Genomic DNA, 12,636 nt, shown 5'->3' with positions numbered 1-12,636 from the left:
ATTTGTTTGGGAGCACATACAGCACCTGGGTGCCCTGCATGTCTCCTGCCCATCCATCACCCCTCGGAACCCTACCCTTGTATGAACACTATAAGTAACCACCACCCGCTGTACGACCTTAGCCTTGTATGTACCGAATGTAACCATCATTGGGATACCTTTTCCAGGTTCCCTGACCATAGAAGGGGTAACCCATACAAACCAGGACCCCCACCATCCATACTATGACATAACTCTGCACAAAGCTATTTTACCCCATGTCAGGATGTTTCCCATGGGAGTGGGGGTAATGCCAATCCCAGGATCGGCAGGCTCCCGTGATTTAGGTCAAAAATCGTCCGGGATTCAATCCCGGGATTGTAAATTCCAAACCCCGGGGATTGAGGGATCAGGCGGCCCGTTAAATGCCTGAGGACGATCAACGCTGGCCGGCTCCCTCCTCCGGCTCCCCCTGAGCAGCGTGACCTGTGACTCTGAGGTCACACTGCGCAGTCACCAGCACATCAGCTGGCGCACCGCCTAATGGGAAGACGCCCGTAACCCACCGCCGAATGTGGATGAAGATTCCCATCCACCCACCCCATAGATTGGTGAGGTGTGTGTGCAGTGCGAGTGGGGAGAGGCGGGGGACGGCCGGATACAGTAAAAAAGCCAATCGTGGGAATCCCGGGATTGACCATTTTTCAATCCCGATACCCGGGATTGAAAAAATGTCCCGGGATTGGCCACTCTACTTACTACAGTATGAGAACACTGGCCCCCCCATCCCTCACTATGAGCCCAATCCCCTGGTGACCTCAATCTCTATTCCCTACTCAACATAATGAATGTGTCCTTTATACCCTCACCGCCTTATTCCCTGGAAGCCGAGAAACGCTGCGGCCGACCTGTGTCCACCATGAAGGACAACGTTGCTGCCGACACCAGGGTGACCATGCCCCAGATAAGAGAAGGACATGAGCATCTCATCGGGATCCTTCAGCTTGATACTCCACGAAAAGCTTGGCCTGAGCAAGGTTTCTGCACGCTGGGTGTCACATCAGCTGGCTCGAGAGCAGAAGGAGCCTCAGGTGACTTGGTGCCACAACGTGCTGGGCAGGTTTAATGGGGGTCGCTAACACTCTGGGAGAGCATCAGTGCCGATAAATACCGGATCTACAGCTTTGACCCCGAGACCAAACAACAGCTGGCTCAGTGGACCCCAGTTGGAGGTGCGCCACCACGGGAGATCTAGTAGATGGCGGATGTTTTTGTGGCCAAGACTGGTCATGTAGCTACCGTAACACTTGTGAAGCAGCGCACCATCTCTGGGGACTGGTACGCCAACCAACGCCTGCCGCAAGTGCTGGAAGCCATTTCCAGGCATTGTCCAAGAACTCATACTCGTGGTGCTCTTCTCCATCCTGACAATGCACCTGCCCTCAAGTCCCGGAAAGTGGTGGATTTTCTGGCCCATGAACTCATCCAGGAGCTTTGTCATCCACCGTGCAGTCCAGACCTGGCCTCCTGTTACTTCCGGGGATCTGCAGCAAAGACCTTCATCCATCATGTAGAAGACATACCTGCTTCAGAGTGGTCCAGCTGCTTCACCAACCAATTTGAGAGCATGTAACGTTGCATAGACCCCTCTGGCGAAGACTTTGAAAAACTGAAATGGTCACTTTGGAAGTATAATACTTTTCTGCGCATCCAGAAACTTACTGCATACCCCTCGTAACTGTCCATAGATAAATATTATGTACTGTATTATGGCGTCGTGGTCCCGTTGTATGTCCTGGGTGAGGACAGCACCTCCCGCCCACACTTTAACCCATCGAAGCGTTTGGTGATCTTGATATAGATGTTGGGGGCACGGAAAAGGACGGATAAGACAACGTCATAACACTAAGGGGGTCATTCAGACTTGATCGCCGATGTGCGTTTTCGTACAGCGGGCGATCAGGCACAAACTGTGCTTTCGTATCCACCGCAATGTGCAGGTGCGTTGCACAGGTACGAAGCGGATCGCCGCTCAGCACTGGGTTTGTGCGATAGATCCGTTTGCACGGGCGATCGCAAGGAGATTGACAGGAAGAGGGCGTTTGTGGGTGGCAACTGACCGTTTTCTGGGAGTGGTTGGAAAAACGCAGGCGTGTCCATGCGTTTGCAGGGAGGGTTCCTGACGTCAATTCCGGGCCTGGACAGGCTGATGTGATCGCAGCGGCTGAGTAAGTCCTGGGCTGTGCAGAGACTGCACAAAATCAGTTTGTACCGCTCGGCTACACATGCGTTCGCACATTTGCAAAGCGAAAATACACTCCCCAATGGGCGGCGACTTTCTGATCGCAGCGCTACAAAAATCGCTGCCCAGCTTTTCTGTGTGAAAGGGGGTCTGGCTGAGACCTGCAGAACAGTTTAGGGACTTTTCTGTGTGAAATTGGTGTTAAGTTGCCTATGGCTTTGCTGAGGGTCCATACAGGAGCTTGAGGCTCAGTGCAGGTTTAATAGTGCCTCTGAGGCACCGTTACACTATATGTGGAACTGGGCTACACTCTGGATCCTATAACGCCGTCTGTGACACACGTTAGCAGTGTATTACGGTTACAGAGTCATTATAAAATCAGCTGTACTTTTCTGACATGATACGGAAGAGGAGAAAATAAGAATTTACTTACCGATAATTCTATTTCTCATAGTCCGTGGTGGATGCTGGGGACTCCGAAAGGACCATGGGGAATAGCGGCTCCGCAGGAGACTGGGCACAAAAGAAAAAGCTTTAGAACTACCTGGTGTGCACTGGCTCCTCCCCCTATGACCCTCCTCCAAGCCTCAGTTAGGATACTGTGCCCGGACGAGCGTACACAATAAGGAAGGATTTTGAATCCCGGGTAAGACTCATACCAGCCACACCAATCACACCGTATAACTTGTGATCTAAACCCAGTTAACAGCATGATAACAGAAGGAGCCTCTGAAAAGATGGCTCACAACAACAATAACCCGATTTTTGTAACAATAACTATGTACAAGTATTGCAGACAATCCGCACTTGGGATGGGCGCCCAGCATCCACTACGGACTACGAGAAATAGAATTATCGGTAAGTAAATTCTTATTTTCTCTAACGTCCTAGTGGATGCTGGGGACTCCGAAAGGACCATGGGGATTATACCAAAGCTCCCAAACGGGCGGGAGAGTGCGGATGACTCTGCAGCACCGAATGAGAGAACTCCAGGTCCTCCTCAGCCAGGGTATCAAATTTGTAGAATTTAGCAAACGTGTTTGCCCCTGACCAAGTAGCTGCTCGGCAAAGTTGTAAAGCCGAGACCCCTCGGGCAGCCGCCCAAGATGAGCCCACTTTCCGTGTGGAATGGGCTTTTACAGATTTTGGCTGTGGCAGGCCTGCCACAGAATGTGCAAGCTGAATTGTACTACAAATCCAACGAGCAATCGTCTGCTTAGAAGCAGAAGCACCCAGCTTGTTGGGTGCATACAGGATAAACAGCGAGTCAGATTTTCTGACTCCAGCCGTCCTGGAAACATATATTTTCAGGGCCCTGACTACGTCCAGCAACTTGGAATCCTCCAAGTCCCTAGTAGCCGCAGGCACCACAATAGGCTGGTTTAAGTGAAAAGCTGAAACCACCTTAGGGAGAAATTGAGGACGAGTCCTCAATTCTGCCCTGTCCGTATGAAAAATCAGGTAAGGGCTTTTATAGGATAAAGCCGCCAATTCTGAGACACGCCTGGCTGAAGCCAGGGCTAACAGCATTACCACTTTCCATGTGAGATATTTTAAGTCCACAGTGGTGAGTGGTTCAAACCAATGTGATTTTAGGAATCCCAAAACTACATTGAGATCCCAAGGTGCCACTGGAGGCACAAAAGGAGGCTGTATATGCAGTACTCCCTTGACAAACGTCTGAACTTCAGGAACAGAAGCTAGTTCTTTTTGGAAGAATATTGACAGGGCCGAAATTTGAACCTTAATGGACCCTAATTTGAGGCCCATAGACAGTCCTGTTTGCAGGAAATGCAGGAATCGACCCAGTTGAAATTCCTCTGTAGGGGCCTTCCTGGCCTCGCACCACGCAACATATTTACGCCAAATACGGTGATAATGTTGTACGGTTACATCCTTCCTGGCTTTGATCAGGGTAGGGATGACTTCATCCGGAATGCCTTTTTCCTTCAGGATCCGGCGTTCAACCGCCATGCCGTCAAACGCAGCCGCGGTAAGTCTTGGAACAGACATGGTCCCTGCTGGAGCAGGTCCTTTCTTAGAGGTAGAGGCCACGGGTCTTCCGTGAGCATCTCTTGAATTTCCGGGTACCAAGTCCAATCTTGAGCCACGAGTATAGTCTTTACTCCTCTCCTTCTTATGATTCTCAGTACTTTTGGTATGAGAGGAAGAGGAGGGAACACATACACTGACTGGTACACCCACGGTGTTACCAGAGCGTCCACAGCTATTGCCTGAGGGTCCCTCGACCTGGCGCAATATCTGTCCAGTTTTTTGTTGAGGCGGGACGCCATCATGTCCACCTTTGGTTTTTCCCAACGGTTCACAATCATGTGGAAGACTTCTGGGTGAAGTCCCCACTCCCCCGGGTGAAGATCGTGTCTGCTGAGGAAGTCTGCTTCCCAGTTGTCCACTCCCGGAATGAACACTGCTGACAGTGCTATCACATGATTTTCCGCCCAGCGAAGAATCCTTGCCACTTCCGTCATTGCCCTCCTGCTTCTTGTGCCGCCCTGTCTGTTTACGTGGGCGACTGCCGTGATGTTGTCCGACTGGATCAACACCGGCTGACCCTGAAGCAGAGGTTTTGCCTGACTTAGGGCATTGTAAATGGCCCTTAGTTCCAGGATATTTATGTGAAGTGACGTTTCCATGCTTGACCACAAGCCCTGGAAATTTCTTCCCTGTGTGACTGCTCCCCAGCCTCTCAGGCTGGCATCCGTGGTCACCAGGACCCAATCCTGAATGCCGAATCTGCGGCCCTCTAGGAGATGAGCACTCTGTAACCACCACAGGAGAGACACCCTTGTCCTTGGAGACAGGGTTATCCGCTGATGCATTTGAAGATGCGATCCGGACCATTTGTCCAGCAGATCCCACTGAAAAGTTCTTGCGTGGAATCTGCCGAATGGAATCGCTTCGTAAGAAGCCACCATCTTTCCCAGGACCCTTGTGCATTGATGTACTGACACTTGGCCTGGTCTTAGGAGGTTCCTGACTAGGTCGGATAACTCCCTGGCTTTCTCTTCCGGGAGAAACACCTTTTTCCGTACTGTGTCCAGAATCATTCCTAGGAACAGCAGACGTGTCGTCGGAATCAGCTGCGATTTTGGAATATTTAGAATCCATCCGTGCTGTCGTAGTACTACTTGAGATAGTGCTACTCCGACCTCTAACTGTTCTCTGGACCTTGCCCTTATCAGGAGATCGTCCAAGTAAGGGATAATTAAGACGCCTTTTCTTCGAAGAAGAATCATCATTTCGGCCATTACCTTGGTAAAGACCCGGGGTGCCGTGGACAATCCAAACGGCAGCGTCTGAAACTGATAGTGACAGTTCTGTACCACAAACCTGAGGTACCCTTGGTGAGAAGGGCAAATTGGGACATGGAGGTAAGCATCCTTGATGTCCAGAGACACCATATAGTCCCCTTCTTCCAGGTTGGCTATCACTGCTCTGAGTGACTCCATCTTGAACTTGAACCTTTTTATGTAAGTGTTCAAGGATTTCAGATTTAAAATGGGTCTCACCGAGCCGTCCGGCTTCGGTACCACAAACAGCGTGGAATAGTACCCCTTTCCCTGTTGTAGGAGGGGTACCTTGATTATCACTTGCTGGGAATACAGCTTGTGAATGGCTTCCAATACCGCCTCCCTGTCGGGGGGAGACGTTGGTAAAGCAGACTTCAGGAACCGGCGAGGGGGAGACGTCTCGAATTCCAATTTGTACCCCTGAGATACTACCTGCAGGATCCAGGGGTCCACTTGCGAGTGAGCCCACTGCGCGCTGAAATTCTTGAGACGGGCCCCCACCGTGCCTGAGTCCGCTTGTAAGGCCCCAGCGTCATGCTGAGGACTTGGCAGAAGCGGGGGAGGGCTTCTGTTCGTGGGAAGAGGCTGTCTGCTGCAGTCTTTTTCCCCTTCCTCTGCCCCGGGGCAGATATGAGTGACCTTTTGCCCGCTTGCCCTTATGGGGACGAAAGGACTGAGCCTGAAAAGACGGTATCTTTTTCTGCTGCGAGGTGACTTGGGGTAAAAAGGTGGATTTCCCAGCCGTTGCCGTGGCCACCAGGTCCGATAGACCGACCCCAAATAACTCCTCCCCTTTATACGGCAATACTTCCATATGCCGTTTGGAATCCGCATCCCCTGACCACTGTCGCGTCCATAATCCTCTTCTGGCAGAAATGGACATCGCACTTACTCTTGATGCCAGAGTGCAAATATCTCTCTGTGCATCTCGCATATATAGAAATGCATCCTTTAAATGCTCTATAGTCAATAATATATTGTCCCTGTCCAGGGTATCAATATTTTCAGTCAGGGAATCCGACCAAGCCAGCCCAGCACTGCACATCCAGGCTGAGGCGATTGCTGGTCGCAGTATAACACCAGTATGTGTCTATATACTTTTTAGGATATTTTCCAGCTTCCTATCAGCTGGTTCCTTGAGGGCGGCCGTATCAGGAGATGGTAACGCCACTTGTTTTGATAAGCGTGTGAGCGCCTTATCTACCCTAGGGGGTGTTTCCCAACGCGCCCTAACCTCTGGCGGGAAAGGGTATAATGCCAATAATTTTTTAGAAATTTGCAGTTTTTTATCGGGGGAAACCCACGCTTCATCACACACCTCATTTAATTCATCTGATTCGGGAAAAACTACGGGTAGTTTTTTCACACCCCACATAATACCCTTTTTTGTGGTACTTGTAGTATCAGAAATGTTCAAAACCTCCTTCATTGCCGTGATCATATAACGTGTGGCCCTACTGGAGAATACGTTTGTTTCCTCACCGTCGACACTGGAGTCAGTGTCCGTGTCTGTGTCTGTATCGACCTGAGGTAACGGGCGCTTTAGAGCCCCTGACGGTGTTTGAGACGCCTGTACAGGTATTAACTGATTTGCCGGCTGTCTCGTGTCGTCAACAGTCTTTTGTAAAGTGCTGACACTATCACGTAATTCTTTCCATAAGACCATCCAGTCAGGTGTCGACTCCCTAGGGGGTGACATCACTAACACAGGCAATTGCTCCGCCTCCACACCATTTTCCTCCTCATACATGTCGACACAACGTACCGACACACACAGCACACACACAGGGAATGCTCTGATAGAGGACAGGACCCCACTAGCCCTTTGGGGAGACAGAGGGAGAGTTTGCCAGCACACACCAGAGCGCTATATATATACAGGGATAACCTTATATAAGTGTTTTTCCCTAATATAGCTGCTGTATAGTGCCCCCCTCTCTTGTTTTACCCTGTTTCTGTAGTGCAGGACTGCAGGGGAGAGTCAGGGAGCCTTTCTCCAACGGAGCTGTGAGGAAAAAATGGCGCCAGTGTGCTGAGGAGATAGGCTCCGCCCCCTTCTCGGCGGCCTTTCTCGCGCTTTTTTATGGAAAAATTGGCAGGGGTTAAATGCATCCATATAGCCCAGGAGCTATATGTGATGTATTTTTTGCCAAAAAAAGGTGTTTTATTGCGTCTCAGGGCGCCCCCCCCCCCCCAGCGCCCTGCACCCTCAGTGACCGGAGTGTGAAGTGTGCTGAGAGCAATGGCGCACAGCTGCGGTGCTGTGCGCTACCTTAGTGAAGACAGGATGTCTTCTGCCGCCGATTTTCCGGACCTCTTCAGTCTTCTGGCTCTGTAAGGGGGCCGGCGGCGCGGCTCTGGGACCCATCCAAGCTGGGGCTGTGATCGTCCCTCTGGAGCTAATGTCCAGTAGCCTAAGAAGCCCAATCCACTCTGCACGCAGGTGAGTTCGCTTCTTCTCCCCTTAGTCCCTCGATGCAGTGAGCCTGTTGCCAGCAGGTCTCACTGAAAATAAAAAACCTACTTTAAACTTTTACACTAAGCAGCTCAGGAGAGCCCCTAGTGTGCACCCTTCTCGTTCGGGCACAAAAATCTAACTAACTGAGGCTTGGAGGAGGGTCATAGGGGGAGGAGCCAGTGCACACCAGGTAGTTCTAAAGCTTTTTAATTTTGTGCCCAGTCTCCTGCGGAGCCGCTATTCCCCATGGTCCTTTCGGAGTCCCCAGCATCCACTAAGACGTTAGAGAAAGATGATTATATGTCGCGTTCCGGAGCCCAGTGCTGCTCAAGATGATGTTTCAGCATAAACCGGAGCAAATTACTGCTAATTATCACACTCCTATCGCTCTGCGGAACCTCCCGTATTACTGACTGCCATACACAGACATTTCCATGGAAGAGGTGACATTGCCTCCTCATCAGATCCCAGGAATCGCTCCGCAAACGAGAGACAGAACGGGATACACTTGCAGTACAGGAGAACCCATGAAGCTTACACAGTGCACATCACACTAATCAGATCATGCTCAATGCTAAAACAAGACAATGCATTCAATGACCCAAAGAGCTTACAATCTACCAGCTGGGCATGCAGAGAAGTGTGTAGAAATGTAAATCAGCAATTCACATCTAGCGGTCACAGTGCTTGCAGGACAATAGGCTGCCTCCTGTCTGACTGCTGTATGCAATGCCATCACTAATTGTGTCTCCACAGTGTATACAATAGACGTCAGGAGGGACACACTAGATACAGTGTATGCAACAGACGGCAGCAGGGACACTCTCACCATATACAGTGTATGCAACAGACGGCAGCAGGGACACACTCACTATATACAGTGTATGCAATAGACTGCAGAGACACACTCACCATATACAGTGTATACAATAGACAGCAGCAGAGACACACTCACCATATACAGTGTATGCAACAGACGGCAGCAGGGACACACTCACCATATACAGTGTATACAATAGACTGCAGGAGGGACACTCTCACCATATACAGTGTATACAATAGACGGCAGGAGGGACACTCTCACAATATACAGTGTATACAATAGACAGCAGCAGGGACACACTAGATACAGTGTATGCAATAGACAGCAGCAGAGACACTCTCACCATATACAGTGTATGCAATAGACGGCAACAGAGAGACTCTCACCATATACAGTGTATACAATAGACGGCAGGAGGGACACGCTCACTATATACAGTGTATGCAACAGACGGCAGGAGGGACACTCTCACCATATACAGTGTATGCAATAGACGGCAGCAGGGACACACTCACTATATACAGTGTATACAATAGACGGCAGCAGAAACACACTCACCAGATACAGAGAACCCACCATCCAGGGGTCTGATACAAGGCAGGCGGATCCTGAATCTATCCCATGTATGAGATCACTGACACAAGGATAACTGCATCCAGCACTCAGCTACTGGGTAGTGTGGGGAGTGCAGAGCTTGCTGGGTGATGTGGGGAGTGGAGAGCTTGCTGGGTGATGTGAGGAGTGCAGAGCTTGCTGGGTGGTGTGGGGAGTGCAGAGCTTGCTGGGTGGTGTGGGGAGTGCAGAGCTTGCTGGGTGATGTGGGGAGTGGAGAGCTTGCTGGGTGATGTGGGGAGTGGAGAGCTTGCTGGGTGATGTGGGGAGTGGAGAGCTTGCTGGGTGATGTGAGGAGTGCAGAGCTTGCTGGGTGGTGTGGGGAGTGCAGAGCTTGCTGGGTGGTGTGGGGAGTGGAGAGCTTGCTGGGTGATGTGGGGAGTGGAGAGCTTGCTGGGTGGTGTGGGGAGTGGAGAGCTTGCTGGATGGTGTGGGGAGTGGAGAGCTTGCTGGGTGATGTGGGGAGTGGAGAGCTTGCTGGGTGATGTGAGGAGTGCAGAGCTTGCTGGGTGGTGTGGGGAGTGCAGAGCTTGCTGGGTGGTGTGGGGAGTGGAGAGCTTGCTGGGTGATGTGGGGAGTGGAGAGCTTGCTGGGTGATGTGGGGAGTGGAGAGCTTGCTGGGTGGTGTGGGGAGTGCAGAGCTTGCTGGGTGATGTGGGGAGTGGAGAGCTTGCTGGGTGGTGTGGGGAGCGGAGAGCTTGCTGGGTGATGTGGGGAGCGCAGAGCTTGCTGGGTGATGTGGGGAGCGCAGAGCTTGCTGGGTGATGTGGGGAGCGCAGAGCTTGCTGGGTGGTGTGGGGAGTGGAGAGCTTGCTGGGTGATGTGAGGAGTGCAGAGCTTGCTGGGTGATGTGGGGAGTGGAGAGCTTGCTGGGTGATGTGAGGAGTGCAGAGCTTGCTGGGTGATGTGAGGAGTGCAGAGCTTGCTGGGTGATGTGGGGAGTGGAGAGCTTGCTGGGTGATGTGAGGAGTGCAGAGCTTGCTGGGTGGTGTGGGGAGTGCAGAGCTTGCTGGGTGGTGTGGGGAGTGGAGAGCTTGCTGGGTGATGTGGGGAGTGGAGAGCTTGCTGGGTGGTGTGGGGAGTGGAGAGCTTGCTGGGTGGTGTGGGGAGCGGAGAGCTTGCTGGGTGATGTGGGGAGCGCAGAGCTTGCTGAGTGATGTGGGGAGCGCAGAGCTTGCTGGGTGATGTGGGGAGCGCAGAGCTTGCTGGGTGATGTGGGGAGCGCAGAGCTTGCTGGGTGATGTGGGGAGCGCAGAGCTTGCTGGGTGATGAGGGGAGCGCAGAGCTTGCTGGGTGATGAGGGGAGCGGAGAGCTTGCTGGGTGATGTGAGGAGTGCAGAGCTTGCTGGGTGATGTGGGGAGTGCAGAGCTTGCTGGGTGGTGTGGGGAGTGCAGAGCTTGCTGGGTGGTGTGGGGAGTGGAGAGCTTGCTGGGTGATGTGGGGAGTGGAGAGCTTGCTGGGTGATGTGGGGAGTGGAGAGCTTGCTGGGTGGTGTGGGGAGTGCAGAGCTTGCTGGGTGGTGCGGGGAGTGCAGAGCTTGCTGGGTGATGCGGGGAGTGCAGAGCTTGCTGGGTGATGTGGGGAGTGCAGAGCTTGCTGGGTGATGTGGGGAGTGCAGAGCTGGCTGGGTGATGTGGGGAGTGCAGAGCTTGCTGGGTGATGTGGGGAGTGCACAGCTTGCTGGGTGATGTGGGGAGTGCACAGCTTGCTGGGTGATACGGGGAGTGCAGAGCTTGCTGGGTGAGACGGGGAGTGCAGAGCTTGCTGGGTGGTGTGGGGAGTGCAGAGCTTGTTGGGTGGTGTGGGGAGTGCAGAGCTTGCAGGGTGACGTGGGGAGTGCAGAGCTTGCTGGGTGACGTGGGGAGTGCAGAGCTTGCTTGGTGGTTTGGGGAGTGCAGAGCTTGCTGGGTGATGTGAGGAGTGCAGAGCTTGCTTGGTGGCGTGGGGAGTGCAGAGCTTGCTGGGTAGTGTGGGAAATGCAGAGCTTGCTGGGAGACATGGGGAGTGCAGAGCTTGCTGGTTGACGTGGGGAGTGCAGAGCTTGTTGGGTGGTGTGGGGAGTGCAGTGCTTGCAGGGTGACGTGGGGAGTGTAGAGCTTCCTGGGTGACGTGGGGAGTGCAGAGCTTGCTGGGTGGCGTGGGGAATGCAGAGCTTGCTGGGTGGCGTGGGGATTGCAGAGCTTGATGGGTAGCGTGGGAGTGCAGAGCTTGCTGGGTAGTGTGGGGAGTGCAGAGCTTGCTGGGTGACATGGGGAGTGCAGAGCTTGTTGGTTGACGTGGGGAGTGCAGAGCTTGTTGGGTGGTGTGGGGAGTGCAGTGCTTGCAGGGTGACGTGGGGAGTGCAGAGCTTCCTGGGTGACGTGGGGAGTGCAGAGCTTGCTGGGTGGCGTGGGGAGTGCAGAGCTTGCTGGGTGGCGTGGGGATTGCAGAGCTTGCTGGGTGGCGTGGGAGTGCAGAGCTTGTTGGGTAGTGTGAGGAGTGCAGAGCTTGCTGGGTAATGTGGGGAGTGCAGAGATTGTTGGGTAGTGTGGGGAGTGCAGAACTTGCTGGGTGACGTGGGGTGTGCAGAGCTTGCTGGGTGACGTGGGGAGTGCAGAGCTTCCTAGGTGACGTGGGGAGTGCAGAGCCTGCATGGTGGCGTGGGGAGTGCAGAGCTTGCTGGGTGGCGAGGGGATTGCAGAGCTTGCTGGGTAGCGTGGGAGTGCAGAGCTTGCTGGGTAGTGTGGGGAGTGCAGAGCTTGCTGGTGACATGGGGAGTGCAGAGCTTGCTGGTTGACGTGGGGAGTGCAGAGCTTGCTGGGTGACGTGGGGAGTGCAGAGCTTGTTGGGTAGTGTGAGGAGTGCAGAGCTTGCTGTGTGATGTGGGGAGTGCAGAGATTGTTGGGTAGTGTGGGGAGTGCAGAACTTGCTGGGTGACGTGGGGAGTGCAGAGCTTGCTGGGTGATGTGGGGAGTGCAGAGCTTGTTGGGTGGTGTGGGGAGTGCAGTGCTTGCAGGGTGATGTGGGGAGTGCAGAGCTTGCTGGGTGACGTGGGGAGTGCAGAGCTTGCTGGAAGATATTGGGGGTGCAGAGCTTGCAGGGTGGTGTTAGTGGTGGAAACCGTATAGGAGATCTGGGGGTGCAAAGATTTCTTAAAAATATCATGGTTGTACGTGCATTATGTTGGGGTAGGTGCTGAGATATGTGCAGTATGTAGGGTAGGGTGTATGT

The 12,636-nt window shown here is 53.0% G+C and overlaps 1 long non-coding RNA gene across 1 annotated transcript in view; it reads right to left on the bottom strand.

The window, feature by feature from the left end:
• LOC134965723 (uncharacterized) overlaps nt 1-9,808 on the bottom strand; it is a 371,174-nt gene extending 361,366 nt beyond the window's left edge. The window contains exon 1 of the long non-coding RNA XR_010188503.1: nt 9,372-9,808. This is a non-coding gene — a long non-coding RNA (uncharacterized LOC134965723). The remainder of the gene's footprint in view (nt 1-9,371) is intronic.
• Nucleotides 9,809-12,636: the final 2,828 nt, after the last annotated feature.

Source organism: Pseudophryne corroboree, chromosome 10 (genome assembly GCF_028390025.1).
Source record: "Pseudophryne corroboree isolate aPseCor3 chromosome 10, aPseCor3.hap2, whole genome shotgun sequence".
NCBI lineage: Eukaryota > Metazoa > Chordata > Amphibia > Anura > Myobatrachidae > Pseudophryne > Pseudophryne corroboree.
This window is presented reverse-complemented; position numbering and strand designations above follow the sequence as displayed.